The sequence below is a fragment of the Saimiri boliviensis genome, chromosome 9, assembly GCF_048565385.1.
Source record: "Saimiri boliviensis isolate mSaiBol1 chromosome 9, mSaiBol1.pri, whole genome shotgun sequence".
Taxonomy (NCBI): domain Eukaryota; kingdom Metazoa; phylum Chordata; class Mammalia; order Primates; family Cebidae; genus Saimiri; species Saimiri boliviensis.
In genome coordinates this window covers 13,903,350-13,923,649 of record NC_133457.1, presented here as the reverse complement: position 1 = coordinate 13,923,649, position 20,300 = coordinate 13,903,350, and the positions used below count along the sequence as shown (strand labels likewise).

General features: G+C 38.9%; 1 protein-coding gene across 3 annotated transcripts in view; it reads right to left on the bottom strand.

Annotated features, from left to right (window-relative positions):
• Positions 1-20,300, bottom strand: part of RNF13 (ring finger protein 13) — a 221,307-nt gene that overhangs the window by 144,688 nt on the left and 56,319 nt on the right. The window contains exon 1 of one of the 3 annotated variants that reach the window (XM_074405483.1): positions 20,087-20,243. The exons of 1 other annotated variant lie outside the window; for it this stretch is intronic. The gene's annotated coding sequence lies outside the window, so the exon portion shown is untranslated. Of the gene's footprint in view, positions 1-20,086; positions 20,244-20,300 lie in introns of those variants that run through there. One more of the 3 variants, XM_010335778.3, reaches the window with a different exon arrangement.

The window sequence follows — 20,300 nt, the reverse complement described above, 5'->3', positions numbered from 1 at the left end:
AAGGCAGGTGGATCACAAGGATCAAGAGATTCAGACTGTCCTGGCCAATATGGTAAAACCCTGTCTCTACTAAAAATATAAAAATTAGCTGGGCGTGGTGGCCCATGCCTGTAGTACCAGCTACTCGGGAGGCTGAGGCAGGAGAATAGCTTGAACCCAGGAGGCAGAGGTTGCATTGAGCCAAGATGGCACCACCGCACTCCAGCCTGGCGACAGAGTGAGACTCTGTCTCCAAAAAAAAAGTTCCCTAGTGAATCTTCATAATTAAGTCAAATTTGGAAAACACTGTTTTGAACTAAAGATAGGTAAGTGGCATAACAAGTTATTATTCATAAACTTCTTGTAAGTCAATAAGGCAGTAGGTAGAGAGTCAAACTAAAGAAGGAAAAAAGACAGAGAGAGAGAGAAGTGCTAACAAAAACATACTTCATAATTCTTTCAAATACCATGCTGTCACCAGTACTAGGGGTTGCCAACCCTAGCAATAAGCCACACAGCAAATAAGACAACTGACAATGAAATTCCTCTCATGAATAGAAGAATCTTAAACACTATTTAGGGAAAGACAGTGGAAAATTCTGGTTTTCTTGGTTATCAAAATATCAAATATCATGCACAGTGCACTTGAAAGTTATATTAATGCCATCTATCTCCCAAACAAGAATGTTTTATTTTCATGATTCCTCACACAAATGTCACCTTCACTATAGCCAACATTGAGAGAAAATTTAATTTTGTGCTAGATACTTTGTTAAGCATCTGACATTAATGTTTTTCCTTCTAATCCTCAAAACAACATTGTAAAATAAAACGAAAACAACACAGGGAAATAGGAACTTGCACTGTCATTCCAGCTTCCCTATTCTAGGGGATTCAATTTCTAAGTTTAAGTGCTAGAGTCTGACTGAATAAATGAACCAGTTCCCTCATCCCAATCCCTCCTTCTTTAATTTTTGCAATTTCTGAAAAATAAAAACTGGGCATGTCCAATGACCCACACTTAGTTCAAGTGTTAAGCATGAAATTTAACATAGCCTACCATGTTAATGGTAGAGGAGTATGGGGCACCAGATCAAGTTATACCATTCCCATTGATTGTAACAACTGTTTTGTTTTGTTTTGTTTTGTTTTGAATGGAGAGAGAGATAGGGTCTTGCCATGCTGCCCAGGCTGGTCTTGAACTCCTGGCCTCAAGCAGTCCTCCCACCTTGGCCTCCTAAAATGCTAGGATTACAGGCATGAGCCACCACACTGAGCCTGTAACAACTTCTTATTGAAAGCTTCACCCAACAACCCTGTTCTTGTTTTCTTCTGTATACCACACTCTCCCTTGGCAAGTGTTCGCAGCCTCCCTATGTACCTACCATGCCTCACTCTTCTTAATCATCTTTCCTTTTTGTATTATATTACTCAGGACTTTCTATCATGCCATAATTCTTAATTGTTATGTTTATGTATTATTTATCCATCTTTGCCACAAAAATATTTGCTCCTCAAAGACAGGAATCTTTATTTTATGGCTATATCACAAGTACCTAAAGAGTGCCTAGCACGTATTAGGTGTTTAATATTTGTAGATTGATTGTCTACATAGCCGCTCTTGATTATCTTCCACAGAGCCTCTGAATGTGACCACCTGTTAAATATGCTCAAAAAAATTTTTTAAGACTTTAACATTAAAAATGTTAATACTAAAAGTTTATATATACTTTATATATACAGTCATCCCTCAGTATCCGTGGGAGATTGCTGCCAGGACTGCCCACTCATACTAAAATCTATGGATGTTCAAGTTCCTTCCATAGATGGTATGGTATTTGCATATAACCTACGCACATCCTTCTATATACTTTAAATCAGGTGTCCCCAAACTACGGCCCGCGGGCCGCATGCAGCCCGCTGAGGCCATTTATCCGGCCCCCCACCACACTTCAGGAAGGGGTACCTCTTTCATTGGTGGTCAGTGAGAGGAGCACAGTATGTGGTGGCCCTCAAACGGTCTGAGGGACAGTGAACTGGCCCCCTGTGTAAAAAGTTTGGGGACGCCTGCTTTAAATCATCAATAGGTTAGTTATAATACTGCACACATTGTAAATGCCATATAAATAGCTGTTATAATATATTGTTTAACATGTTCAGTACAGATGCAACCATCCATTTTTTTTTCCTGAATATTTTGAATACTGGTTGAATCCACAGACACAGAGCCATGGATACAGAGGGCCAATTGTAAGTTAATATTTAAAAATACGTAAATATGGCTGGGCATGGTGGCTAACGCTTGTAATCCCAGCACTTTGGAAGCTGAGGTGGGTGAATTGCTTGAGCCCAGGAGTTCAAGACCAGCCTGTCAAAGATGGTGAAACTGTTTCTACAAAAAATATAAAAATTAGCTAGGCATGGTGGCATGCACAGGCAGTCCCAGCTACTCAGGAGGCTGAGGCATGAGGATCATTTGAGCCTAGGAGGCATAAGTTGCAGTGAGCCAAGATCAAACCTCTGCACTCCAGCCTAGGTGACAGAGCAAGACCCTGTCTCAAAACAAAACATAAATACTATGAAATAATAAATTAATTTGCTGAATGATGTAAACTCTGGATGGTAGGACTCTGTAGTATTTATTCTTTTCTTTACATTTATCTGCATGTTTCAGAATAAAAAACTAAAACTTCCTAGACTATTTCATTTTACATAATATATATAAGAGCCTAGAAGAAAATACATGAAAATATTAATAGAAATCTGTTACACTTGCTCAAGTTTTCTAAGTGTGCATTACTTTTATACAGCAAAACATTTTTTAAATGAGCAAGCAAGAAGGCTTTTAATTCACAAGTTTATTCACAATTTGGAGGAGATGAAATGATTTGAAGTAAAATGTACCATCAGAAAAGAGAAAGGGCAGTTCTTGAGCAGAGAGTTAACAAATCTGAGCTGTCATTTTCTCTCTGCAAGGCTTAATTATACTCAAAAGATTCTATCCTACACTACAGTCCTTACAGTTATTATTGCCATAAAGGTCAAATGTAGCAGCCACTTGGGTTCTGAGGCATGTGCATTCATTAGCAACACATCACGATCAACCACAGGTGATAGCTTAATTAATTGTGATGCCATGAATTACTAGCATTCCATTTACTACTGACAAGGAGCTTAGCACTGTGCTCAGACCCAAAGGCATAGTCAACCAAATGCCAAAATCTCAGAACTTCAGAACTGCTGGAGCCACTCCAGACCCCAATTCTGTGCCAGTAGAGGTTCAATCAAGAGAAAATACTCAGTAAGTCAAACAAAAGGTACTCAATATAAATGATTATTAATCTATGACTGGAGAGTAAATATAAAGATACAAAGACGGGTAGGGAGGGGCAGGAAAGATGGATTCCAAAAGGGCATGAAGAAACTTCTACAAGTGATGAATATGTTCATTAACTTCATTATAGAGGTGGTTTCAGGATTATATAAATATATCAGAGCTTATCAAATGATACACTTTATGTATTTATTGTATGTGAATTATAAGTCAGTAAAGCTGTTTTTAATTTTTTAGAGAAAAGGAATTATTAAACTATTGAGGGACTGTATAAGGAAAAAACTTCTTTTCCCAGCTTCACCAAGGGCGTGGTTTCAAAGGCAGGAGCTTCCCAGCACCGCACCGCACTGTCATAGACGACCCCATCCGGGAACCTAAAGTTCTTTGTCTAACTTTCCCGAGCACAGCTTGGGCTAGGTGGAAAATCCAGGTGGGTTTCTTTATTCAAAAAGCCTCCCTAAAGCTGTGGGAGGAGGGGGCTTTGTTGGGGACCAAGTAGCCAATCTGGTATCAAAGTCAAAGATCAATCACTCCAACGAAAGTTTGAAAGAACTCCTCTCATTGAACGAGAACATGAATGGGGCAGGAATAACTCCAGGGTTAAAATCCTGCTGCTCCTTACCTATACGGATATGCCCTCCAGATTCCCCTCTCACAACAGTGTGGGAGCTTTCTCTCTCTCTCTACCTCCCTTTTCTCTCTCTCTCCCTCTCCCTCCTTTCTCTTTCTCTCTCTCTCTCTCACTCTCTCCCTCTCCCTCTCTCTGCCTAATAAATCACTCTCTGCTAAACTCTTTAGGTCCATGATATTTATTTGAACAGTAAGCTCACCACACCTCCAGGGACCCTTCCCCCATTCTTGGGGTAAGAGGCCAGGGACCTCGGAATCAGAATGGGAAGGGAGCTGAGTATGCAGCCCTGCCCTAGTTACATCTTTGGCAAGCCAGTCCAGGAGGAACATCAGACTTCAGAGTGGTGAGTGGTATCACACTCCTTTGGCTTACTCATCTGTCCTATCCACTTCTTTTAAGTTTGTTTAGGAGGTAAAGACTGGGCACGGCACGGTGGAGGCAAGGCCAGGCAGACAATGCCTGCAGAAAGCAGGCAACCAGGCCTGTGTGGGGCCACACATAGCAGCGGCTGGGCTGGGCGGTGAGTGCAGCTGCCTGTGCAAGCCATGCCCAGCCTTTCAGACCCCAACCTCCTGGGTCCAGATTTCCATAAGGTAAACTTCTTCCTGGCTCTTTCCTCTAAGATATTTCCTATACATGAGGCTCTTAAGGTGGCAATCCAGGGACCCATGCCCACTTATGCCTATGAGGACCTCCTGCAGTATAAATGCACAGGGCCAGTTACCTCAGTCTGCAGTGCTAGGTTATGTCCTAACAGAGCCAGATTCTATCAGTGGGTACTGGAAGCTTTAGGACATTGTGCTTTTTGTCACCTGCAATTTCCCAATCCAACTGAATGGTGCCAGAATTTAATGATGTAAAATTTGTCTTGCCTAGGATTGGCTCTCTATTTGCAGAACTTCTCCATCTAGAACACTGTAGTCAGACTGAATCTGAGGTTCAAATAATTAATTACAGGCCCCACAACCCAGGGCATATTCCTATGATGGAAAGTGGGGTGGGGAAGGAGGCCCAGGTCCCGAGGGCATTGTTCTGGCCTCAGCCATGTGGCCATCCATTATCTTCTTTAAGACTGTTGTAGTTAGAGGCCTATGGTTATTGTCAGGCCTATGTTCATTGAACTCTTGCTGGGGAATATTGGCACCCATCATCCAAGCCTCACTGGCCTAGTTTTTCAAGGATGTGCCGGTACAGAGCCACTAATCCCAGCAGTCCCCATGTCCTTATGGTAGCTGATAAGGAGGGTATGCCTGTAAGTGAGGGTATGTCTATGACGCCGATAAACATGATTAAACCTGGCACATGGGGGGCCCAGAAAATGATCACACATCTAGGGTATAAGGAAACTACAAGGTGCTATAACTGGGGGACGCCCCAGGGCCAGCAGCTGCAAGGAATAACTGGGGATGCGGACATCCCATGTTCAATTTCGGATGGGTGCTACTCTTCCCAAGGCAAAATCACCCGTAAAGTGTATCCTGGATAACTGAGACCAATTTGACCCATGACCTTTAAAGAAGCAGCTAGCCCTGGGGCCAGAACAGAGTCCAGGTATCATTAAATCCAGCAACCTCGGTGTTCTATAATAGAGACCAGGAGAAACAGGTTGAAAGGGACAGGAGGAACAAGAAAAGGGCTGCAGCCCTAGTCATGGCCTTCAGGCAAGCAGACCAAAGGGGCTCAGAAGAGGGAAAGGCTTGGGTTAAACACCAGTCTGGCAGAGCTTGCTATCACTGCAGCCTACCGGGACACTTTAAGAGAGACTGTCCCCAGAGGAATGAACCACCTCCTCATCCTTGCCCACTGTGCAAAGGGGATCACTGGAAGGCACACTGTCCCAGGGGAAGAAGGTTCCCAGGGCTTGAGGTGGCTAACCAGATAACCCAACAGCAGGGCGGAGGGTGCCCGGGGCAAGCACCAGCATAAGCCATCACCCTCACCGAGCCCTGGGTAAAGCTAACCATAGAGGGCCAGGAGGTCAATCTTCTCCTGGACACTAGTGCGGCCTTCTCAGTTTTGTTTTCCTGTCATGGACAGTTGTCCTCCAAGTCTGTAACTGTCCAAAGAGTCCTAGGACAAGCAGTCTCCCAATATCTCTCCCAGCCCCTAAGCTGTAACTGGGGGGATATACCCACCTCCCATGGCCTTCTCTTAAGTGCTATTACCAATAGCACTCTTAAGGGCTTGAAACTCTCCTCAGAAAATAGGACTGCGCCTCTCTGAAATGCTTTATGGACAGCCCTTTCTTACTAATGATCTTGTTTTAGACAAGGAAACAGCAGATCTAATAAAAGATACAACCTCCTTGTCTAAGTACTAACAGGCTCTTAGGACCTTACCTGAAGGACACCCGAGGAAAAAAGGGAAAGAGTTGTTCTGCCCTGGAGACTTAGTGCTTGTTAAGTCTCTCTCCTCAGACTCTCACTCTCTAGGCCCATCTTGGGAAGGACCATTTTCAGTCATTCTGTCTACCCCAACAGCAGTTAAAGTGGTAGGAACTGACTTGTGGATTCATCACACTCAGCTGAAGCCTTGGAGAGCTCCTGAAGAAAATCATAGGCCCTCCATTCCACAGCCTGAAGTTCCAGGAGACAACCCTTCATACACCTGCGAGCCATTAGAGAATCTACGTTTGCTCTTCCGACAATATGAATCTAACTTACATCCTGGCATTAACAAGACTATCACTCCTGGCTTTACTATTTGCAACCAGACTCTATGCAGTTGCCCATACAGATTGGCCTAATAGCTCTCCTCCTCTCCTTCCTATTGTCCCCCGCTAACGATTTACACTGACTCGCACGTGCAGAGTCTTCTCCTGCCAAGGCCACGCCCTACTCAAACCCCAATTATTCCTTTCATAGTCATGGGTAGGGGCAGAAATAATAGGAGGACTTGGTACTGGCATTGGAGAAGTTACTATCTCTACTCAGTTTTACTATAAGCTATCTTAGGAGTTAAATGATAACATAAAAAAGGTTGCTAATTTTCTCTGCAAAGGCAGCTTACTCTGCAAAACCAGCTTAACTCTTTAGCTGCTGTAACTCTTCAAAATAAAAGACCCTGAATCGGCTAACAGCAGAGAGAGAAGACACTTGTCTCTCTCTAGGAAAAGAATGCTGCTACTTTATAAACTGATCGCGTATTTGTCTTAAACAAAGTTAAAGTACTCAGGGATAAATCAAATGCAGGGCGAAAGACCTTCAAGAAACAGGATCATGGAGCTTGTGTAACAACTGGTTGTCCTGGCTCTACCCTCTTCTACGCCTGTTTATAACCATTCTATTATGGTTTGTCTTCAGACCTCTCATCTTTAACCTTTTTGTCACATTTGTTTCTTCTAGAATTAAAGCCATAAGGCAACCAACGGTCCTGCAAATAGAACCCCGGATGTCCTTCGCTCAAGAGTTCTATGGTAAACCTCTGGATCAACCTGCACTCCTGGAAGGCTCCCCTCTGGAGGAAACCTCAACTGCAGGTCCCCTTCTATGCCCCAATTCAGCAGGGAGTAGTTAAAGAGCAATCAACGCCCCTGTCCCAAAAGCAGTTGGACTTTCCTGTTCAGAGGGGGGACTGACAGACTGTATTAAGGAAAAAAACTTCTTTTCCCAGGTTCACGAGTGGCATGGTTTCAAAGGCAGGCTGCTGGACCTGGGCAACATAGCAAGACTCTGTCTCTACAAAAAATACAAAAACTATCCAGGTATGGTGACATGTGCATACAATCTCAGCTACTGAGGAGGCTAAGGCAGGAGAATTGCTTGAGCTCAAGATTTGAGACTGCAGTGAGCTATGATCACCAGTGCACTCCTGCCTTGGTGACAGGGCAAAACCTTGTCTCTTAAAAAAAAAAAAATCAGGAAAAATAACTAGCAGGTACTAGGTTTAATACATGGGTGATGAAATAATCTGGTCATGGCCGGGCGCGGTGGCTCAAGCCTGTAATCTCAGCACTTTGGGAGGCTGAGACGGATGGATCACAAGGTCAAGAGATCGAGACCATCCTGGTCAACATGGTGAAACCCCGTCTCTACTAAAAATACAAAACATTAGCTGGGCATGGTGGCGCGTGCCTGTAATCCCAGCTACTCAGGAGGCTGAGGCAGGAGAATTGCCTGAACCCAGGAGGCGGAGGTTGCGGTGGGCTGAGATCGCGCCATTGCACTCCAGCCTGGGTAACAAGAGCAAAACTCCGTCTCAAAAAAATAATAATAATAATAATAATCTGGTCAGCAAACTCCCATAACACAAGTTTAACTATACAGCAAACCTACACATGTACCCCCTGAACTTAAAATAAAAGTTAATTTTTTTTTTTTTAAAGGATGACTTCTGACATCGTTTTCTTTAGGAACTTTTTCATATAGACATACTTCAAATGGGCATTAACTAGAAATACTAATATTATCCTGTCTTTGTCTGTTTATCAACTACCTAACTATATTTGTGTATCTTTAAAAAAAAAAAAAAAAATCCCCAAAGGAAAACTAGGTCAGAGGTCATTTCCTTTTACAAAAAAAAATTTTTTTCTAATCTAGGATATTATCCATCTCTATGTTTTTAAATGAAAATGTTTTACATTACACAATAATTTGATTGTTATGCTTATCAGCTTCTAGAGGCTGCCGACATCCTTGGCTTGCAGCCTCGTCCTCCATCCTCAAACCTAGCAATAGCAGATTAATTTCTTCTTACATCACATTATTCCAAACTCCTCTTCTGCCTCCCTCTTCCATTTTTAAGGACACTTGTGATTATCCTGGGCTCACGTAGATAATCTTCCCAACCTGAAGTCCTTAATCACATCTGCAAAGTTTCTTTTCTCATACAGGTAACACATTCACAGATTCCAAGTATTATAATACGGCCATCATTGGGCAGTCATTATTCTGCCTACTATGATAATTATCACATTTCTTGGCAAATTTTCAATTTATTCATTTACTTATTTATATATTACTGTTTTATTCAATGGGTTATAATATGTTATTGTATTATTATTTTGATGGCCAATTGTCCCCAATTTGACCAGTGGAGGCTGATCCAAGCTAGCTTCTGTGTCTTTTTGCTATGTTCCCAACACTCTTGAGCACCTCCTTGTTTTTTGGCACAAGATTTTCCAGTCCTATCTTGTACTTTTCCTGCCCCAGCCCTGAAATCAGCCATTGCTTTAAGGAGAATATTGTTGTTTATAGGAATATAGAGCATCAGAGAAACAACTTTCATTCAAAAAACAAAAAACATAAAGGTCTTTGTACTGTTTTTACAACTTTAACTCTGTAGTTATTTTAAAATTTTACCATGTTATTTTATTTTAATAATATAATGTCTTCCAAAGTTCAAAGTGATTATTTGAGGCTTGTCTAAATATTAACATTGCAGATGACTGAAAATTTACCAGATATAAATATCATTGTGGTTTCTCTCAGAACTTGACAAACTGAATTTAGCTTTTAAAGTTTAATTGCAAAGACTATAAAAAGAGCTGTAATATAGGGGTCAGGATTCTAGTCCTAATTTCATCATTTACTGCAAAGTCAATGCCATCATAATTAACCTCTACTCTTCATATGTTATTATACTGCTATCTAATAAAATGTTTATGATTTTTTTCTAATACCAAAAATCATACTAATTGGAAAGTATAAAGAAATGTTGATCGTACATAATTTTAACATTCAGAGACACACGAGTATTGTCCTTGTGTGTTGCAGTTTGTTCTCACAGGTTCTAATGTATCCTTGCTCTCTCAACCTCACTTTCAGTCTGCTCCCTTGATAGCCATCCAGCTAACCCATAATGACCCAACCATCCAACGTACCAGGCATAAAGGCAACAGCCTTGTATATAAGCCTTATATAGGTCATCAAGGGCTGCCACAATTTCTTGAAGTCTAATATCTTTTTCTGCATCTTGAAGTCTAAAATCTTATTATATCATTCACAATGGTTCCGCTTCCCTATCCAACCAGAACTCATAGTCTCTTTCCCATGCATATCTTACATCACTTGCATCATATGGTATTATGATTTGTATGCTTTTTTACTTGAAATTATAACAAACATTTTCCCTTGTTGTTCAAATGCTTCATAACCGCTATGTTAACAGCTACTTTGGTAGCTGTTATGATTCAGCTGCTATATACGGCTGAACCATGACTTTGTCTATTTTCTTGCTGTACAATATTGAACTGAATTCAACTCTTGGTATTACAAGTAATTTTCCAGTGACTATAAATCGTTCCATACTTCTGATTATCTTCTTGGGATAGATTACTTGATATAGAATTGCTACACCAAAGAAACATTTTAAGACTTCATACATATTGCCAAATTGCTTTCCAGAAAAGAACATTCCTATTTACACTTCCAAATAAATGTGCATTTCATTGCATTGAATCTCCTTTTTTTTTTTTTTTAATTTTTTTTAGCACTACAAAGCACCTCTTAGCAGGCGATTGAATCTCCTTTTTTGATCTTTTGTTGGTGTTAAGTGAAATTAAAAATTGTTCATTGTTCACATTTCTATTCATAATGAAATTTTAAGGCTATTTGAAAACTTCAAGAAAAACAAAGAAAAAAACTAATGTAGATTAATGGTAACTTATATATTCAAATTAGCTTCTGTTCCAATTTTATCTTTATTATCATAAATCTCTGTACCAGACTCTGTGATAAATATGGTTTATCCCTGAGGCTTTCTCTGTAACATCAAAATTAAGTTGCAAAATAACTATAACTTTGAAAATGAATTAGGTATTGACACTTCTCTCCAAACCTAAAAAAAATAAAATGTTCTCCCTTCTTTAATATTGACCAAATATATGTAACATGATACCAGAAATGGAATAACCCAAGTATAGTAAGATAATCGTTCAACACTATGCTAAAAACACACTTCATAGTTTTCACATTCAGGAAAATCAGACACCTTACAGATCAAATTATTTAGCGTTCCACTTTCCACTTTCTTATTTACCCATGTGATCCAGCTTACATATGGAAAAAAGAAAGTAAATGACTGCTTAAGGCAATAAATGTTACACACAGAAATCAGCTGTGTTTCTACATACCAACAATGAACTACCCAAAAATGAAATTAAGAAAAACTTCCATTTATAATAGTATCAAAAAGAATACAATACCCAGGAATAAATTTAACAAAGTAGGTGAGAGACCTGTACACTGAAAACTATAAAACACAAAAACACTGCTGAAAGATATCAAACACACGTCCAGGTATTGAAAGACTTAACAATGTTAAGATGGCAATACTATCCAAAGCAATCTTTCAATATATTACCTATCAAAATTCAATATAGATTCAATATATTACCTATTAAAATTTCAACGGCCTTTTATGCAGAAATGGAGAAGCTGATTCTCAAATTCATATGGAATTGCAAGAGGCCCTAAACAGGCAAAACAATTTTTAAATAGAACAGAGCTGGAGAACTCACATTTACCAATTTCAAAACCTTACCACAAAGCTACAGTAATCAAAACAATATGGTATTGGCATAAGGATGGATATATAGACCAAAGGAGTAGAACTGAGGGTCCAGAAATAAGCTCATATATCTATAGCCAATTGATTTTAAAGATGCCTAGGACCATTCAATGGCAAAAGAATAGTGTCTTGAACAAGCAGTGCTGGGACAACTATTCATGTGCAAGACAATGAAGTTAATATGCAAGACAATGAAGTTGTAACTCACATCATATACAACAATTAACACAAAATGAATTAGGGACCTAAATATAAAAAGTAAAATTATAAAATTCTTGGAAGAAAATATAGGGTAAATCTTGATGACCTGGGATTCTTAGATATGACACCAAAAGCATGAGTCAAATAAATAAAGTGAACTTCATCAAAATTCAGAACATTGATGTATCAAAGGAGATTGTCAAAAAATTGAAAAAACAATCCACAGAATGGAAGAAAACATTTGTATATTATATATTTGATAAGTCTAGTATCCAGAGTATATAAAAACACAACTCAATACAAAAACACAAACAATGTAATTTTTTAAAAGGGCAAAGAACTTGAATAGACATTTCTCCAAAGCAGATATACACATGGCCAACAAGCACATGAAAAGATGATTAAAATCATTAGTAATCAGGGAAATGCGAATCAAAACCACAGTGAGATACCACTTCATACTCATGAGGATAGCAATTATAATTTCTTAAAAACAGAAAATAAGTGTTGGCAAGGATGTAGGGAAATTGGAACCTTTACACATTGCCAGTGGGAATGTAAAATGGTTTAGCTATTGTGAAAAGCAGTTTGGCAGGTCCTCAAAAAGCTAAACAGGATTAACCATAAGACCCAGCATTCCATTCTTGGTATATACCCAAAGAAGTGAAAAGAGGTACTCAAATAAATCCTTGGGCACAAATGTTCACAGCAACATGTTCATAATAACCAAAAGGTGAAAACAACCCAAATATTCATCAATGATAAATGGATATACAAACTGATAAAGCAAAGGAATATTCTTCTGCTATAAAAAGAAAAGAAGTACTGACAGATGCTATATGTGGGTAAACCTTGAAAACATTTTGCTAAGTGAAAGAATAAAAATTGCTAAGCCAGGGATTAAAAACTCAAATACTGAATAATTCAATTTATATAAAATATCCAGAATAAGCAAATAAATAAAAACAGAAAACAGATTGGGTTGCCATGAGCTAGGGGCATCAGAAAATGAGGAGTAACTGCTTAATGGGCATTAGATTTGACTTTAAAGTGATAAAAATGTTTGAAACAAGACAAGTGGTGGTTGCACAACACTGCAAATGTACTAACTGCCAATGAATTGTTTGCTTTAAAATGGTTAATTATGTGAATTTTACCTCAATTTTTTTTTTTCAAAAAAAGCAATTAACAATTATAATCCATGTTGGATAAATGTGGAAATTATAAGCAGTTCTTCCTCTTTGAAGGTCAAATATGTAAATGATAATCACAGTAATTATGAAAATAAAGAATTTTTCAACATTTAATGAGGTGCTCTATAAATAAATAAAGTAGATGTTTCTCCCTCATGACTTCATTCAGAAATATTCATTTCTCATCAGCTCCTCACTAGGATTATTTCTCAGTGGAAATTCATTTCCTCTATAAAGTTTATTTGGATATTTCTATCATTAGAAACGGAGCCTGGGCAGGGAGTGGTGACTCACACCTGTAATCCCAGCACTTTGGGAAACTGAGGAGGGGGGACTGCTTGAGGCCAGGAGTTTGACACCAACTTAGGGGACAGAAAAAGACAGGAAGATAAGAAGGAAGGAAGGAAGGAAGAAGGGAAAGAGAGAGGGAGGGAGGGAGGAAGGGAAGAAGGAAGGAAGGAAACAGCCTGAACTACAGTCACATTCAATCAATTCAAGGTCAACATATTTCCAACTCCTTAAAAATGATTCTAAGCCAAATTCTTGTAGCTAATCAGGAGCTCCCTTATGGCAATGAGCAAAACATCCCAAAATTTCAGTTTTCTTTTCAGTTTACATTAATATGGCAATGAACATTTAAATGTTTTAATGTCTATTTCATGATTAATTTTTAATAATTATTAACTCTATAACCACAAAATTGACAATGTTCCTCAGACTTTATTTCAAAGTTAAAAGACTGATTTCCTCAGAAAGTTCTACGTCACTGAAACAACTAGAAATAGCAAATATCTTCCTCACGGATTATCTTCTCTTAAGAGGAATATAAAGGTAGATATAATAAATACCTAATTATGATACTGCCTGCACAAAATTCCTTAATGGAGTAAGCAGTTTTCAGAATAAAGTTCAAAACTAAACTGTGGTTTAGCACAGAAGTTCTTCACAAACTGGCTCCTCTCTGTGTATTTAGCTTAGTGCCCTGTCATTCCTTCAGACTTTTTTCTCTCTAACCATGTACACTTTGTCTTCTCCCAGATTCTCATTACATGCTTCTCTATGCCACCAAAATGCAACAAAAGTAGGTGGTCCATCACTCACATTATTCCTTAAGCTCCTTAAAGTTAGGAGCTATACGTTTTCTAATTCTGTATACAATACCTAGCATGTAGCACAATATCAGAGGCAAGTGACTACTGTATGAATTAAAATATGAAAGTGAATAACTATTACGATCCATTATTAAGGTCTAAAATACTATGTAAATAGTAAAAAGGAATATTATTTTCCCTTTCTAACGGCAAAGGGAGAAACTATATATTAGGTAACATTTTGCTTATTTTTAAAAATTACAATGTAGTCTTATTAGTAAATAGTATCAACAAATATTGTAGACATCTTTTTATAAACATTAGTTCATTAAGAGTATAAATTTTGCCTGATACTTATTCAATGGAAGCTCATGATTGGCTCCATATTATTTACATTAGTAAAGTGAAACATTAGTGCAAGAAATATTTTACAAGAAATTGTAAAAGCAGATTTTAACTGGAAAATTCCAACTACCTCATTTACCGATGAGGAAATGAACTGAGAGGTTAAGATATTTGTGAAAAGCCATCCAGCTAATTAGTAGGAACATTGGGTGACACCCAGAGTCCCATAATGTTGATGTTGACGTTTTCAGCTACAATACAACTTTATTTCTATATTTCTATTTCAACCTCATAGACAAGCCAGGGCATTCTTTTTTTCTGAGACAAGAGTCACACTCTGTCACCCAGGCTGTAGTACAGTGGCACGATCTCAGCTCACTGCTGCGATCTCAGCTCACTGCTGCAACCTCTACCTCCCAGGTTCAAGCTATTCTCCTACCTCAGCCTCTCAAGTAACTGGGATTTCAGGTGCGTGCCACCACACCTGGCTAATTTTTTTGTTTTAGTAGACATGGGGTTTCGCCATATTGCCCAGGCTGGTCGGGAACTCTGGCTTCAAGTGATCTGCCCACCTCGGCCTCCCAAAGCACTGGGATTACAGGCGTGAGCCACCACACCCAGCCAGATTCTCTTTTTCTCACCCACAATCTAGGGGATACATAGTCCTTAATACTTGCTACATTTAAACGACTCCCTTAATCTTTAAGATCTGGCCTCTGCCTTAACACCTTCTCCCTGTAATAAACATTTGATGAGTACCTAAGTTTGCTGAGTATTAAACACATCTAAGCCATTCCACTGAGAGGAAGGAAAAAAGGGAGAGAGAAATGTCAATAAGAAAAACATGGTCCCTTCCTTCAAAGTGCTCTGCAAAATTAGTTACAATCTGATACAGTATTCATTATTACCAGCTGCTTAAATAGGTATAAATAAGTAGTACAAGAAAAATTTCATTACTGTCAATTCTGAAAGCGCACCTTATTTCTCCCATTAGCAAATAAGCTAATGGGAGAAATAAGGTGGCAAGGATTTTTCTCCTTAGAACAGTGCCTGACATAGAAGGTACTTAACAATTATTTCAGTGAATAAATGCTACAGAAAAACTCGTAAGTCATAGGCTCTAAGTAATGTTTCCAAAAATGGTATGACAAAGTATGTAAACCTTCTCCTCATGCTCAACATTTTTGTGTTGGTTTGTTTCATTGGCCAGTTACTGAGAACTTGACAGGAAACTGAAAATAGTTGAGATGGATATATCTTACTACTTAATTCAACATAATGCTCTACCCAATTGTACTAAACCCTAGAAAATCTTCCAAGAAAGGAAACCTACAGTACTTCTATGACTTAGTCTGGAGCCCTTTTTCAAGTTCAAAGGGTCTCCAGATGTTTTCCTTTTTTTCTTATAATAGGTTCTGTGTTTGTCCCCACTTATGAAGTTAAAATAGGGATAACAAAAACATTTCAATTACTATCTATCAGGTACCAGGCACTTTTCATTTATTAACCCAGTATTTCAAAACAACTCTCAGTATTGTCATCAACATCATGTTACAGAATGGAAAAAATATCCTTTGAGTCTCTTCCACAGTCCTGGCTACAAGTAAAATACCATCTTATCAGCTGCAACCTGACTTTCATTGTTGTCCCCCATAACAAGCACACTGGCTCTCTGATTCTAAAGGTTTTGCTATTAACCAATTCAAGGTTAACAAAGAAAGGATAATAAAAATAACAGGAGATGTTCATATGTTCAACAATTCAACATGTTTATAAATGCCTGGCACTATACAAAAATCAGACCCTCAAAATTCTTAGTGTGAGAATCCCTAGCCTCCAATTTACTAGCTATTTTTTAAATAAATGGGAGCCTTGCTAAGTCTACAAAATTTTTACTCCTTATTACCTTACCTCTTGATCTCCCCAAACACAAATCAAAACACACTAAAGGGAAAAATGGGTGCATCTTCACTGAGAAATTTGTACTCCTGGGGAATTTAAGGAGTCACATTACTCTTGTGAAACTCTGACCCATAGAGGAGTGGTTACTTTTAGGTCATTTCCTTACAATGTAAGCATTTGGTCTCTTCCCTTTTCATAGTATACACAGACCTTCCAGTTTTCATTCTACATTTCCAAATGTCTGAACAACTTCTCAGCTCCAAAAGTAAACTCCCTATCATTCTCTCTCCTTCTAAATCTCCTTCCACCAAAACTTGTTCTTCAAATAATATCCTTATTTCTGTTAATAACATCACTATCCTCCCAAAACTTTGTCCTAGGCCTATACTCTGGTCAGTTCCCAGTGTCAATGTCACTATCAATGTCAACATCTTTCAAACCTATACCTTCACTACAATCATCACTTCTTGCCTCAACTACTATAATTAAACTCCCTGGTATTCCTACTTTTACACTTCCACTATTCCATTTAACCTGTTCACAAATTATTATCCATAAGAAGAGTTTCTTCTAAACTAAAAATCATATATAAAATATTTAGTCGGACATTTAAGAATCTCCATAATCTGTATCCATCTGTCTTTACCAGTCTGGTTCTTAAACACATATCCTTACCAAATGTACTCTGCTTTTCCCATCCCTTTCCTTTGCTTAGGCAGTGTCCTTAGGTGGAACTTTTTTTCCCCATCCTCCTTCAACTTTCAAATGACCTCATTTTCAATGAAAAAAAAAAAAAAGGCTAAGGCATATAATTTACTGAACATATACTCCATCGGGTGCTTCACAAATTATCTGAATTCCCCAAAAACAAATAAGGAAGGAGTTAAGGAAACTGAGGAGGAGCTTACACCAGGTCACCAGCAAGTAAGAATCCAGAATAGCCCCGCAGCATTCCGTATTTTTTTAATGAAATAAGACACAAAAGAGACAGACATTATCTAGTCAGAATACCTGTGTTCAAATTCCAGCTACTCTACCAGCTACCTGTGTGAACTCACAAGTTATGTATCTGTGATGCCTTAATTCCCCCACTTCCCACTTATAAAAAGGGAATAGGACAGGCACGATGTATCACACCTGTAATACCAGCACTTCGGAAGGCTGAAGCAGGTGAATCACTTGAACCCTGGAGTTTCAGGCCAGACTGAGTAACATAACAAAACCTTGTCTCTACAAAAAAAAATTTTTTTTAATTAGCTAGGCATGAGGGTATATGACTATAGTCCCAGCTACTTGCCCGGCTGAGATAGGAGGATCCCTTGAGCACAGGAGGTCGAGGGTGCAGTGAGCCATAATCACACCACTGCACTCCAGCCTGGGCAACAGAGGCTCAAAAAAAATAAAGATAAAAAGTAGACAATTAACTGTCTACCACATCAATGACTGTAAGAACCACAAGAGATATTATAAGGTACTTAGAATTGTATTTGGCTCATAGTAACCAATCAATGTTAGCTACGTTATTTAGTTGTTACTGATGTACTATGATATATAAACTTTGACAATACCAATCATATACTCTGTTGTTCCCAAATCAACTTTTGTGTAATGTAAAAGATTCATATAAGTTTAATATTCTGCTTCTACATATACTCAATAAATATCTACAGAATACGTAAATTTTTGAACAATGACTCACCAGTAGGCTTTATTAAAAGGAATTCAGTTCTAACTTTGTTTCCTCTTTTGAGAAAAGTTAACAATGCTTACCAACTTTCTTCCCCTTTTTATGTCATGTGAAACTATCATATGCAATACCATACGGTAGTAACATGACAAATGGTGCAAAACACTGTTTTGATTGAAACTCATTTGCCTCCTGCTAAAGGCCATTAATTCTCAGATTTTAAAATATTGTTATTTAAATGCCAATCATTTGTAGGTCACACCGACACGAAGTAAATAGATACATTCCATGATAGTTGACCAAGCCATTTCATTTCATACATTTCTTATGGCAAGAACTATAAGACATAAAATGCCATTCTATTCAACTTAACTCAGACATAAATCTATCCGTGTAGTCATACCCTTAGTCCTACCCTCACTTAGTTAAAGTTAGTGCCTGTAAAAGTTGTGATAAATCTATGTTATTCTGGAATGCAGAAAAATATTAAGGGAAGAAAGCTGAATGTTGCCAACAATTTATGCCCCTCCAAAATTATTGAGAAAATTAGCTTTATATAAGAATAGATGAGAACTTATCCTATACCCTTCAGTATTATACCTCTCAAACCAAGATTTTCTCTGTGATTTGCATTACACATAAAGACTTGCCTAGCTTCAAAGGCAGAGGTAAAAAATACACTAATAAAACAGCTGTCATTCCCTACACAGAGAAAAATAACTGTGCTTCTCTCCAATAGTTTCCAACAAAACAAAACAAAAAACTTATGTAATAGACAAATTTTATTTCATTTAATCCTCATAACAACTCATAACAAGAACTCCTTATTTATGGAAAATGTCACAGAATTAGTAAGTGGCAGGGCTGAACTCAGCCTGACTCTCAAATTTGGAATCTAGTATTTTGAAACATTTGTTTTTGCCATAGTCCGTAATATACTTTACATTTTCATCTTCCTCTTGACACACAACATATTTTTAAAAACTGAAACAAAAGCTTCTTGCCATAATACTTATTTTACTTCACACAATGTCCTCTGGTATTTTTTTCTTTCTTTTGAATGCTTATGTCGATGTACTAAATTGATTCTAAAATCTATTAATGCATTCTTACGGGCCCTAAACTACAGCACTGCATGACACTTCTTACCGCCTATTTAAACTTCTTTTTAACTGCTACCACTGTCCAGTTTTGTTACTTTGAGATGGAGCTGATCTCCACCCATTAAAAAACTGTGCTTAAATAGATTATAATTCTTAAAAGCCCTACCTTAAATCTTGAATTGATCTGTTTCTCTACAAGAACTCTTTGGAGGCAAAGCCACCTTACTTATTTATATTGTATCAAAAACTGCAGATGTTCTCCTCGGAGAACAACACATCATTGTTGGAAGGAATGCATTAGTTTTCACTGTTCCTGCTGCATCACTGACAGCAATAGCTGGACAGGTTTGTGCAACAAGAGGACCTGAGCAGCTGCCCACGGTGCTGAAACTGATGATGAAACGACAGTTTTAGAAATTTACTATTGTCAGATTAGGACAAAATAGAGGAATTTACCAGACACTGGCAGAGAACACTGAGTGGCTGCCACCAAAGTTGCGTGAGTGCTTCCGGGATACTACTGTTTGGCTTCGACGTCTGCTCGCTCGCTCTCTGAGACAAAGTTCTTTAATAAGTGCAGATCAAGTCAAGCGTACTGGCAGAGCTGCTGACTTACCGTAGTATCCGGCCCTAGCAGGGGTCACGTCCTAAACCTGCAAACTGAGCTTCCAGGGGGAAAAAAAGCGCGTGGGGGTAAAAGAGAGGAAGTGACTGCCCTCGTTATATTCAAAGAAGAAACAGCCCCCTCAACTCAATTCAAGCGATTTGCCCGAGGACGTTGCGGCAGGTGCTGAACCAAGAAAAGCCTTCCAAACATACTTCCAGGCTCTTGCAGCCTCAAGAAAGGAACAAGAGAAGCAAAACCGGTAACTCAACAACTTTGGACACAAACTCGCGAGATGAGAGGGCAAGGCAGACTCGGCCCTCGAGGGCAAGGCTATTTTATTCCTTTTGCAAAAAGCCTAATTCACTCCTCGTCCAGCTCTAGAGGAGCAGCAAAGACCTCAGCAGCGGGGCCGACTCCGAACTCGAGGGCCAGCAAGCGGGGTGTGTTCTCTGAGCCGCCCAGTAACCCGCTGCCCGGCTGCCGCCACGCCCGACAGTCTCTTACCTGAAGTCCGGCCCCCGCAACACAACAGTCTCGCCCGCCGCGTCGCTGCGGGAGAAGTCCCTAAGCTGACTTCATGACTGAATATCCGCACCGACCGCACAGCCGGGAGTACGAACGCGGACGCCAACACCGAGGCGAAGCGGAAGTCCCGCCTCACGCGCCTCATTTGTCCACACCCAAAGGCAGAGAAAAACCATTGGATCACATAGTTGCC